The sequence below is a fragment of the Carcharhinus amblyrhynchos genome, chromosome 1, assembly GCF_965287045.1.
Source record: "Carcharhinus amblyrhynchos chromosome 1, sCarAmb.v2.hapA, whole genome shotgun sequence".
Lineage (NCBI taxonomy): Eukaryota > Metazoa > Chordata > Chondrichthyes > Carcharhiniformes > Carcharhinidae > Carcharhinus > Carcharhinus amblyrhynchos.
In genome coordinates, this window is record NC_137324.1 from 167552286 (window position 1) to 167564592 (window position 12307).

A 12307-nucleotide genomic window follows, 5' to 3' on the forward strand; every position below is an offset into this window, starting at 1 on the left:
AACTCAACTGAACTTAACATATAAACACAGTGGCTATAAGAGCAGGCAAGGAATACTGCAGTGATTAACTCACCTCCTGACTCCCCACAGCCTATCCAAGGCACAAGTCAGGAGTGTGATGGAATACTCCCCACTTGCCTGGATGGGTGCAGTTTCAACAACACTCAAGAAGCTCAACACCATCCAGATCAAAGTAGCCCGTTTGATTGGCACCATATCTACAAACATTCAATCCCTCTGCCACCGATGCTCAGTAGCAGCAGTGTGTACTATTTACAAGATGCACTGCAGCAATTCACCAAAGATCTTTGGACAGCACCTTCCAAAGCCACAATCACTTCTATCTAGAAGGACCAGATACATGGGAACACCATCACCTGCAAGTTCCCCTCCAAGCCACCCACCACCCTGGCTTGGAAATATATCACCATTCCTTCGCAGTTGCTGGGCCAAAATCCTGGGATTCCCTCCCTAATGGCATTGTGGGTCAACCCACAGAACATGGACTGCAGTGATTCAAGAAGGCAGCTCACCACCACCACCTTCTCAAGGGCAACTAGGGATGGACAATAAATGCTGGCCAACCAGCGACGTCCACACCCCATGAATGAATAAAAAGAACCCTACACTTCTTGGGACACTAAGGGGTAATTTAGCAATTTTGGACTGCGGGAGGAAACTGGGGCACTCAGAGGAAACACGCACAAACATGATTAGTGTAGATACTCGATAGATTCCCCCTCAACCTTCTAAATTCTAACTGAAACTTAAAGGATGCTGAGAGGACTAGATAAAGTGGACGTGGAGAGACTGGAACTTGAGGGCACAACCTCAGATTGAAGGGACACTGACTATAAAACAGAGATGAGGAATTTCTTCAGCCAGAGGGTGGTAAATCTGTGGAACTCATTGCCACAGAGGTCTGTGTAGGCCAGGTCATTGAGTGTCTTTAAGACAGAGATAGATAGGCTCTTGATCAATAAGAGGATCAAGGGTTAGGGGGAGAAGGCAGGAGATTGGGGATGAGAAGTGTATCAGCCATGATTGAATGGTGGAGCAGACTCGATGGGCCGAATGGCCTAATCCTGCACCTATATCTTATCACCTTGTGCTTATGGTCTTAGGATTTAGTGTAGTGTGTACAACTACTTCTGTACTGTCTGGCTCTTATTAAAACTGCCTGTGTAAACTCTGTCACACTGCCATTTCAGCCTCATGTCACTGGTGGTGCTGCAGCGCCTCCTCTAGCAAGAAGATATTACTGCAGTGTGACATGTTTACATAGATGCATTCCTATTCTGAAGTTAACATCATGAAAAGGTTGACAGGCAGTGGGTGTACATATGAGATGCATTATTTTAAAAATGACCACCTTTTTGACTGCTAGCACATTGGCACTTTAGAGGGAAAATTTGATCTTCTGGCAAATAACTGATCCTAATACTACTCAAGATCTTTAGCCTTACCACCAGTTCTGTTCTTCAGGTTGCCTTGACTTCACAGTCACACTCTGACCCTGAGTCAGGGTTCATGGCTTGATATCCAACTCTAGAGACTTGAGCTTTAGGCTGCCACTCCAGTGCAGAGGAAGTGCTGTGTTGTCAGAGGTGCCTTTTTTCAGTCGGCACAGTAAACTAAGGCCTAACCTGCCTTCTCATGGATGGATAGGATCTCATGGCACTAGAAGGGTAGGGCGTTCTTTTGAATGCTGACTAATATTTATCCCTTGTCTAACACTGCCAAACCAGATAATCTGGTCTTTTCCTCATTTTTCATTCTGGCCTTTGTGACTTCTAGACTTGATTATGCTAACGCACTTCTGGCCAACCTCATAGAATCCATACAGTGGAGAAGGAGGCCATTCGGCCCATCGGGCCTGCACTGATGCTCCAACAGAGCATCCTACCCAGGCCCACCCCCTACTTTAGCCCCACACTTTTACCTCATTAACCCCCAAACCTACACATTTTGGGACACTAAGGAGCAATTTAGCATGACCTAACCTGCACATCTTTGGCCCAACATGTCTCCCACTCTACCATTGCTACCAGGTCAGGGGATCACCCTCGTTGAATGAAGAGTGCGGGACAGCAGCACCAGGTATAACTAAAAATGAGGTGTCAACCTGGTGAAGCTACGACACAGGACTACTTGTGTGCCAAACAGCAAAAGCAACATGTGATAGACAGAGCTAAGCAATTCCACAACCAAAGTATTAGATCTAAGCTCTGTGGTCTTGCAACGTCCATGTTCTATCCAGCATAAACATTAAAGTTTAAAGTTAAAGTTTAAAGTTAATTTATTATTGTCACAAGTATGCTTACAATGAAGTTACTGTGAAAATCCCCTTGTTGCCACACTCCAGTGCCTATTCGGGGACACTGAGGAAGAATTTAGCATGGCCAATGCACTTAATCAGCATGTTTTTTGGACTGAAAGAGGAAACCGGAGCACCCAGAGGAAACCCACACAGACACAGGGAGTATGTGCAGACTCCACACAGACAATGACCCAAGTCCGTAATTGAACCCAGGCCCCTGGCACTGTGAGGCAGCAGTGCTAACCACTGTGCCACCTGAAACCATCCATAATTTACTGTCCATGCTCTAACTCCCACCATGCCTGTTCACCCATCACCCTTTAAATTCCTCCCATGGCCTCACACTTCCCCACCTCTGTCATCTCCAATCCCACAACCCTTTGGAAATATGTGTGCTCAATTAATTCTGATGTCTTGAGCACCTCTAGTTTTAATCATTCTATTCCTGATGGCTGTGTGCCTTCAACTGTGTAAACCCTAAGCTTTGGAATTTAAAAAAAAATTCATTTGTGGGACATAGGTGTCGCTGGCTGGCCAGCATTTATTGCCCATCCCTAGTTGCCCGAGAGTACTTGAGAGTCAACCACATTGCTGTGGATCTGGAGTCACATGAAGGCAGACTGGGTAAAGACATCAGATTTCCTTCCCTAAAGGACATCAGTGATCCAGATGGGTTTTTCTGACAATCAGCAATGGTTTCATGGCTATCATAGATTCTTGATTCCAGATTTTTTTTATTGAATTTAAACTCCACCATCTACCATGGCGGGATTTGAATCTGGGTCCTCAGAACATTAGCTGAGTTTCTGAATTAATAGTCTAGCAATAATACCATTAGTCCATCGCATCCCCAATTCCTTCTCAAAACCTCCCTGTCCGATTTCCTACCTTTTGTCCTTTAAGGTATTCATTAAACCTACTACTATGAACAAGCTTTGGGCCATTTGCCCTAATATCTTCTTATATGGCTCCATGTCAAATTTTGTTTGACAACACTTTTGTGAAGTCCCTTGAAATGTTTTACAATGTTAGAGATGTTAAATTTGTACAACTTCTCATTGTATTTTATCTCACAGCTCTTCACAGGGCCTGGCTGCGTGCAAATTGAACACTAGGTTCTCTGCATTATAACAGTCGCTACTGTTCAAAGTACTTGATTGGTTGTAAAGCACTTTTTTAATCTTAGCTTGCCCCATGACCTTTACAGCAGTTATACCAGAGACCTGTGGCTCTACATTGTCTAAATCCTCTTGACTTGACACTGCTCTTTTCTGCTACAAAATCCGACAAGTCCCATTGAATCAAAGAAAATAAACAGCAACTTGAAGAGTTATCCATGTGCATTCATGTAAGACAGTTCTCATGTCTCTCCACTCTCCTGTTTAAACAATCCTTCCACTATAGATTTTCTTTAGAATTATTTAGTTTGACTTTGTTCCAGTTTACTTTTTAAAATACTTATTTTTGTTTTCTTGAAGTTGACATAGGTAGAGACCTAATTTTTTGAATTGGTCTCTTCCACCTTCCTGGAGCAGGTCAGATAATGTCGGATTGCAAGGTTTTAAACTCGGGAGCTCAGGTCAAGGATGTTTTTATGGTTGGAGGGATCAGGAATGACTGAAACAGCAATAGCTGGGTGATGCCCAGTTTGACTTTTGAAAGCATGCAGATTGTAATGAGGGACATAACGAGGTGCTACACTGGGAATAATGGAATTAAAATAGCAACTTCTGGATAAATTCAGCAGGCCTGGCAGCATCTGGGGAGAGAGAGGCACAGTAAATGTTTTGAGTCCATATGACTCTTCTCTCCTGGGAATAAAGGAGTTGGAGCAGAATACAATCTTTTTCGACTTCAACAGACTCATGAAGGAGGAAGAATGGAGAGAGGGGACAGCTTGTTCACTACTTTGTTACTAAATTACAATTACGATGAACTGACTGAAAGGACCATTTGGTATGTAATCAATTTAGAAAGGCTAAAACAAACTGTACATTTTTATTTGATGCATTGGCGAAAGACTTGGTCTGTGGTCTTCATATAAAAACCATGAGTGTTTTCAATTATGTTTCTGACTTTGCAACATCTCTCGCCACCAACTCATCTGCATTCCTGCAAGTATAATGCAAGTATTAAAGTGCTGAGGCTAGAAGTGTCAGATTAACCAACACGTTTATTTTCAATCCAAAAAATGAAATGCGGATCATTAATTTCTTGGTGTTTGTAATGTATATAAATGATCTGGAGGAAAATAGTAGGTTTGTGGATGACACAAAAATTGGCGGAGTTACAGGTAGTGATAAGGATTATCAAAAGGATACAGCAGGATATAGATTGCAGACTTGGGCAGAGAAATGGTAGATAGTTTAATTCAGACAAATGCAAGGTGATGCATTTTGGAAGATGTAAATGGCAGAACCCTTAGGAGCGTTGACCTACAGAGGGATCTGGGTGTATAGATCCACTAATCCCTGAAAGTGGCAGCAGAGTGGATAAGGTGGTCAAGAAGGCATACAATATGCTTGCCTTCATTGTGTGGGGCATTGAGTATATAAGTTGGCAAGTTATGTTACAGTTATATAAAATTTTAGTTAAGCCGCATTTGGAATATTGTGTGTAGTTCTGGTCACAACACTACCAGAAGGGCTTGAATGCTTTGGAGCGGGTGCAAAGAAAGTTTACTCACCAGGACGTTGCCTGGTCTGGAGGGTTTTAGATATGAGGAGAGGTTGAATAAACTCGGATTATTTTCACTGGAAAGACGGAGGCTGGGGGGAGACCTGATAGAAGCCTACAAAATTATGAGAGGCCTAAATAGAGTGGACAGTCAGAGGCCTTTTCCCCAGAGTGGAAGGTTCGAGTACAAAAGGACACAGATTTAAGGTGAGAGATGGTAGGTTTAGGGGAGATGTGAGGGGAAGGTTTTTCACACAGAGGGTGGTGAGTGCCTGGAAGACACTGCCTGTGGAGGTGGTGGAAGCAGGCACATTAGCAAGGTGTGCCTTGCTAATGTGTACCTTGGTGTACAAGGTTCAAGGTGTACCTTGATGGACACGTGAACGGGTTTGTGAATAGAGGGATAGAAACCATGAAACGACGCAGTCTTGGTGGGCCAAAGGCCTTGTTCCAGCACTATATTATTGTTTGTCTGTGCTCCAATCTTTGCCAATGCTGTGTCACACGCAGAGATGAGTAGTAGTGAACTATAAGACACTCACATTATGTTTCAGCTCATGCCCCTCACGAGATGACACAATTGTCTCATAATTGATCTTTAAATAGCTCATTATGTTTTATAATCTTTTTTAATCTGCCCCACACTGAGTGTTATGGCTGAAAATAATTAAAATGCCAACCAAAGTAATTGTTTCAATCATTTCTCAAGGCTGGAAACCTGGACTCGAGTGCAGAATGAACCTCCACAGTATCACAGGCAAATTTGTGATAAAACAGATCATGGTTCCCAGGCTTCCTCTGCCAAGTAGCGAGGTTCAGATTATTCCCCACATCTTGTCCTTGTTTGTGCACCCTGGTTGGACGGACTTATAAATCATTCAAACGACAAACCTACCGTGATTCCAAAATAGCAAATGGATTTGCCCAGCACAGAGATCAGCAACCTGTGACTCCAAGTGCTGCATTAAAATCTGCTGTGTGGCTTCTGATCTTAATCAATTGAATACATTTTCCAACTTGTTCAGATATCGAACAATTCTCCAAAAGACACCCAACAGTGGAAACTGCATTGAAGTAAAGTCTTTTCCTTTCTTTTTTGCATCCATCTTCCTAACAATGAGAACATAAATATGACCAACTTGTATCTTATTTCTCATTATCGATGCCACTTGAGTAGCAGTGTTGGAACTCTTAAGATATTATGTTCTTGACTATTTTTTTAAAAACACTTCTTGATATTAAGGTTGCCCAGTTCTGGCCTAACAAGTCTTGCAAGCATGATGGCACAGCGTAGTGGTGGAGTGGTTAGCACTGCTGCCCCATAGCGCCAGGGGCCCAGGTTCAATTCCCGCCTCGGGTCATTGTCTATGTGGAATTTGTATGTTCACCTCGTGAGTGCATGGGCTTCCTCCAGGTGCTCTGGTTTGCTCCCACAGACCAAAGATGTGCGGCATGTTGGCACAGTGGTTAACACTGCTGCCTCACGGCGTTGGGGACCCGAGTTCGATTCCCAGCTTGGGTCACTGTTTGTGCGGAGTCTGCACGTTCTCCCCGTGTCTGCGTGGGTTTCCTTCAGGTGCTCCGGTTTCCTCCCACAGTCCGAAAGCTGTGCTAATTATGTGCAGTGGCCATGCTAAATTCTCCTTTAGTGTGCCCGAATAGGTGCTGGAGTGTGTGGCGACTAGGGGATTTTCACAGTAACTTCAGTGCAGTGTTAATGTGAGCCTACTTGTGACTAATAAATTAACTTTAACTTAATCTGCAAATTAGGTTGATTGGCTGTGGCAAATTGCTCCTCAGTGCCAAGGGGGCTGGCAGGGTAACTATGTGGAGATATGGGAATAGGGACTGGGAGGGATTGTTGTCGGTGCAGGCTCAATGGGCTGAACGGCCTGCATCTGCACTGTAGGGATTCTATGATTGAGTGTCTTGCCAGTTTTGACCTGTATTTCAATCTGAGTTTCTACTGGTATTGCCCGCATGGTCAGATGGCCTGCTGATGCTTGTGGTCCACACGTGTGCTGCTGGGCAGCCACAACATTGTACTTGGCATAACTCAATTTCTTCAGCTGGAGACCATTGGGAAAGAAAGGATGAGAAAAAAAATGTGACTAGTTAATAAGAGGGACTTAAAGAAGAACAAGACAAAAGGAGCAAATGGTGAATGAGCTATGCTTTGGAGCACATTTTTGAACAGAAAACTTTCAAATGCTTCTCACTTTCTGCCATGTAAATTATCCAGCAGACTTTTAACACTAATTTATTAGTGTCATAAGTAGGCTTACACTGACACTGCAGTGAAGTTACTGTGAAAATCCCCTTCTTGCCACATGCCTGTTCAGATACACTGAGGGAGAATTTAGCACGGCCAATGTACCTAACCAGCACGTTGTTTGGACTGTGGGAGGAAATTGGAGCACCCGGAGGAAACTCATACAGATACGGGGAGAATGTGCAGACTCTGCTCAGGCAGTGATCCAACTTGGGAATTGAACCTGGGTCCCTGGTGCTGTGAGGCAGCAGTGCTAACCACAGTACCACAGGTGGGACAACACAAGACTATCACTTGAATTGAGCTCCAGAGTTCCTTCTGTAGCCTAGTGGTGTAGGTCACTGAACTGGTATACCACAAACCTAGAGCCATGTTCGAATCCCACCATGGGAAATGGCTAAATTTGAATTCTAAAATAAATCTGTGGCAGAGTTAATCCCTAGAGACTAGAAGCATTGCAAGGTCTTGTGGCACTGTGGGTATCATCCCTACCTCTGGACTAGAAGCTCTGGGTTCAAGCTCAAGCACAGTAAGTCGTCTCACAACACCTGGTTAAAATCCAACAGGTTTATTTGGCAGCACAAGTTTTCGGAGTCTCAGACTCCTCCGTCAGGTAATTCAAGCTCAACGCTAGGTCTTGTTGGCCACAGAAGGAGCATTCATAATGTAGTTCAACAAGCTGATAATTAGCTTGGGAATCCTTCCCCTATCTGTGCTTAAGAAGATGTTAACAAAAAAACTAGAAGTGCTAAGGGCTGGACTTGATTCTCTATCTGCATTTGAACTTGCAGAATCTGAGGGAAATGTCTCGAGCTGCAGTATTGGGCAACAGTAGAACTCTCTGAACTCTCTCTTAACAACTCTTGAGAATACCTCCAGTGCTTAATATTCTTACTGGGTTGGATTTTAAACAGCATATCTGCAAACAGCCAGTCTGTGGAAATATAAATACATATCCATATATGAAAAATGAATGGCAGATTTAGGGTGTTCTGAAACATGTTTATAGACGGCTCCTCCTGGTAATGTTCACTTTAAATGTGTGAGTCCATAATGTGTCTTTGTGCTACTCCTCATGTAAGAAGGCAGTGAGAAAATGGTAGGCTATTTCTGAGGGTGTCAGCAAGTGCTCTCAGAGAGTGCTCTTGCATATCAATTTGCTTAATACACGTACTCAGTCACTGTCATTTAAAATAATAGAATAGTCTGATTTATCAAGATCTATACTATAAATGGTAGCTATATATAGACTCTGGGTTGAGAGAGCCTTTAAGCATAGTTTTCAAAAAATCACACAAACACACATGATATTCCTTGAATTTATAACCTGGCCCAAGTGCTTTGTGTATTTCGAAGGAATATTTCAGTTTTGATAATCATCATTGATTATCAATCAATTGCTGTTGTGCATTTCCTTCCTCACAGAATCATAGACTGGTTACAGCAGAGAAGGAGGCCATTCAGCCCATCATGTTTGTTCCACTCTCCACAAGAGTAACTCAGTCAGTCCCACTCCCCTTTGACAAAAAACAGGGGAGGGAATATTTTAGTCGATGGAGTTAGAGGACCATCTTGCTTTTGGAATATCGAAGCCTGAGTAGGCCATCCAGCCCTTCGAGCCTGTTCTGTCCCTCAATTAGTCCATGACTGATCTGTATCATAATTCTGCTTACCTGCCTTATAAGATCATATGATATAGGAGCAGAATTAGGCTATTCGGCCCATCGAGTCCACTGTGCCATTCGATCATAACTGATACACTCCTCATCCCCATTTTCCTGCCTTCTCCCCATTACCAATTAAAAATCTGTCCAACTCCTCCTTAAGATTACATACTATTCCAGCACACTTTGGGGTAGTGAGTTCCACAGATTTACTTGGTTCCATAACACTTAATATATTACTCAATAAAAATCCACGAAACTTCATTTTGAAAATTTCCATTGCCCCGGATGCAATAGCTTTCAGTGAGAGAAACAGTTCCACGTTCAGGCAGCTTGGATGGAGGTTGACAGGATTCTAGTTCTGAGGGTGAGAGTGTGTTTTGTATCAAGTTGTATTTGTTCTCTCAAAATTAATATTTAATCATAAATGGAGGATGGAGTAAGACACAGGTATGAATAGACGTTAGAATTGTTTGGCAACTTCTTAATGATCAAAGTGCCACATACCCCAAGTGTATACACACATCAATCCACACTTAGTATTGATATCAGAAACAGTTATTATTTCAACTAATTTCCTCAAATAACTACGAGATTGGAAAAGCCACCAGTACCATTAACAAAGCAGACACCCACACAAATCCAAGCAATCAAATTGCTCACATTTCCAAAAAGCAATAATCATGAACTGGCAACCAGCACAAAACCAACAAAGATGCTTTTCATGCAAGCTACGTTTTAATGCCATTTTCTTCCCTACACAGGTCAATGCACACAGCTAGAAACAAAACTATTGAAAGCATAACAGTTTGGGGGTGGAGGGAATCATTTAAGTTTTTCATTAAAATGAATCATTAGAATTTGAATTCCCTGGAGAAAATGTTTCCTACCCAGATATGGTTTCCCTTCTCTTCTCCCCCTCCCCCCCCATTACCTTATGGCTTGAGCTCCACTTCTTAATTCACAGACTTGGAATTCTGAAACATCCAATCCCTTTTAGAAAATTCTGTGTTTGCTAGTGTAGAGTTACACCATGGATGTTTTAGTTTTCTGTTCTGATGGGATTACTTAAGACAAGTGGATTTTGTGGGACTTAATCCCCACAGTGCAGGAAGAGGCCATTCAACCCACCGAGTCTGCACAACAACAATCCTATCCTACAGACCTTATCCCAGTCCTCCACATATTTACCGCACTAACCCCTCTAACTTACGCATCCCGAAACACTAAGGGGCAATTTAGCATAGCCAGTGCACCTAACCTACACATTTTTGGACTGTGAGAGGAAATGGGAATGTCTGGAGGAAACCCATGCAAACATGGGGAGAATGTGCAAACTCCACACACACAGTGACCCAAGCTGGGAATCAAACCCGGGTCCCTGGCACTGTGAAGCAACAGCGCTAACCACTGTGCCACCCATGATTGCCATGTTTCTTACATTACAACGGCAACTGCACTTCAGAAGTGCTTCACTGGCTGCAATCATTTTGGGATATCTTGAGATAGTGAAAGGTGCAATATAAATGCCTTTCCTTCTGTCTCCTGTTCTTCCTTTTGAGATCGGTAACTCTGAACACACATACTTCCTGACTTCTGACCTAACTCTGTTTCTGCATTTTGCGATGATATCTCCCAGTCCTCCCCTTCCTACCTATTTAGAACATTAAGATTTAGAACAAAACAAAATCAATTGCCTTCATCATTTGAAAGGTCTTGACATTGTAGTTGGTGAAGGAATGATTTTCAGGTGAGAAAACTGGGTGAGTTCAGTATTATCAATGTTAAATTGGAGAAAACTGTGACCTGTCTACAACTCAAATGTCAGCCAAGGGGCAGCCCACTTTGTTGTGGTGGCTAGCGTAGAATTAGATGTTGTCAGCAGCTGTAAAATGAGATGTTGGATGGAAATGGAATGATTGCCTGATGCTGTGGAGCACTCTGAAGGAAAAGGAGAGTTTAATTTGCCATGATCCTCTTACAATGGAATTTGACCAAGCTGATCTCAGTGCTTTGCCAGGATGGAACCTGGGCAAAATAGTTCAAATATCGAATTGGAGGAGAAACAAGTATCGGAATGGGTGGCAACAATACTTGAGGACTTTGGAGGGGGAAGGGAGATTTCAATGTAAGGTGGTAATTAGAAAACTATATGATGTAGGAGCAGAAGTAGACGTCAAGTTGCCCACCATTCAAAAAGATAATTGATCTTGCTGTGAGCAGCACGGTGGCACGGTAGTTAGCACTGCCAGTGCCGGGGACCCAGGTTCGATTCCCAGCTTGGTTGTGTAGAGTTTGCACATTCTCCCCATGTCCACATGGGTTTCCTCTGGGTGCTCCGGTTTCCTCCCACAGTGCGTGTGTTAAGTTGATTGGCCTTGCTAAATTGCCCCTTAGTGTCAGGGGGACTAGCTGGGTAAATGTATCTAGTTATGGGGATAGGGCCTGGTTGGAATTGTGGTCGGTGCAAACTTGATGGGCCAAGTGGCCTCCTGCACTGTATTATGATTCTAGCATGGCTGATCTATGAGAGAGACAGAAAAGAGTGAATGGAGCTTTTTGAGGGTGCAATATGAAGAGTGGGGGAAACAATGCATGACAGAGAGAAACCATTGACAACAACAAGCTGTGGGGCAGTGAAGGACTGGTGTGAGAATGAGCTGAAGCTAAAGGAAAGGTATCTTGTGCAGGAAACAAGCTTGATGTGGTTGCGGAGGAAAAGAAGAACATGAGGAGATATGTGATGAAGAATGTGATAGAGGAATGCTGGGGTGTGGGAAAAGAGAAAAATCATTTAGCTCAGTCTTAAATTAAGCATAAAATTCCTACATAATTAGGTAAAGAGAAAATAGATAGAGGTAGCTAACATAGATTTCAAGTGGAATAATTTTGCTTGACAAGCCCCCATAAGATTTCTTGAGGAGGTAACAGACATGGTACATGAGAAACATAGAGTGAATGTATTGTATGTGGATTTTAGGAAAGTTTTTGACAAGATATTGCAAAGTAGGTTATTAAAGGAGACTGCAGGGTGTGGAATTAGACAACGGATTACAAGTTAACTTAAACATTAGTTAGAAGGTGGAAAACAGAGTACTAGCATCAGCTTTTTCAGAATGGTTGGAATTGGGTAGTGTTGTACCAAAGGGTTCAGTTTTAGAGTAAGAAGATCAATACACCAGGTTAAAGTCCAACAGGTTTATTTGGTATCATGAGCTTTCACTCCCCTGATGAAAGAGCAGCGCTCCGATAGCTTGTGATACCAAATAAACCTGTTGGACTTCAACCTGATGTTGTGAGACTTCTTAAGGTGCCCATCCCAGCTCAACACCAGCATCTCCACATTCAGTTTTAGAGTTGTTCCTGTTTGCAGAC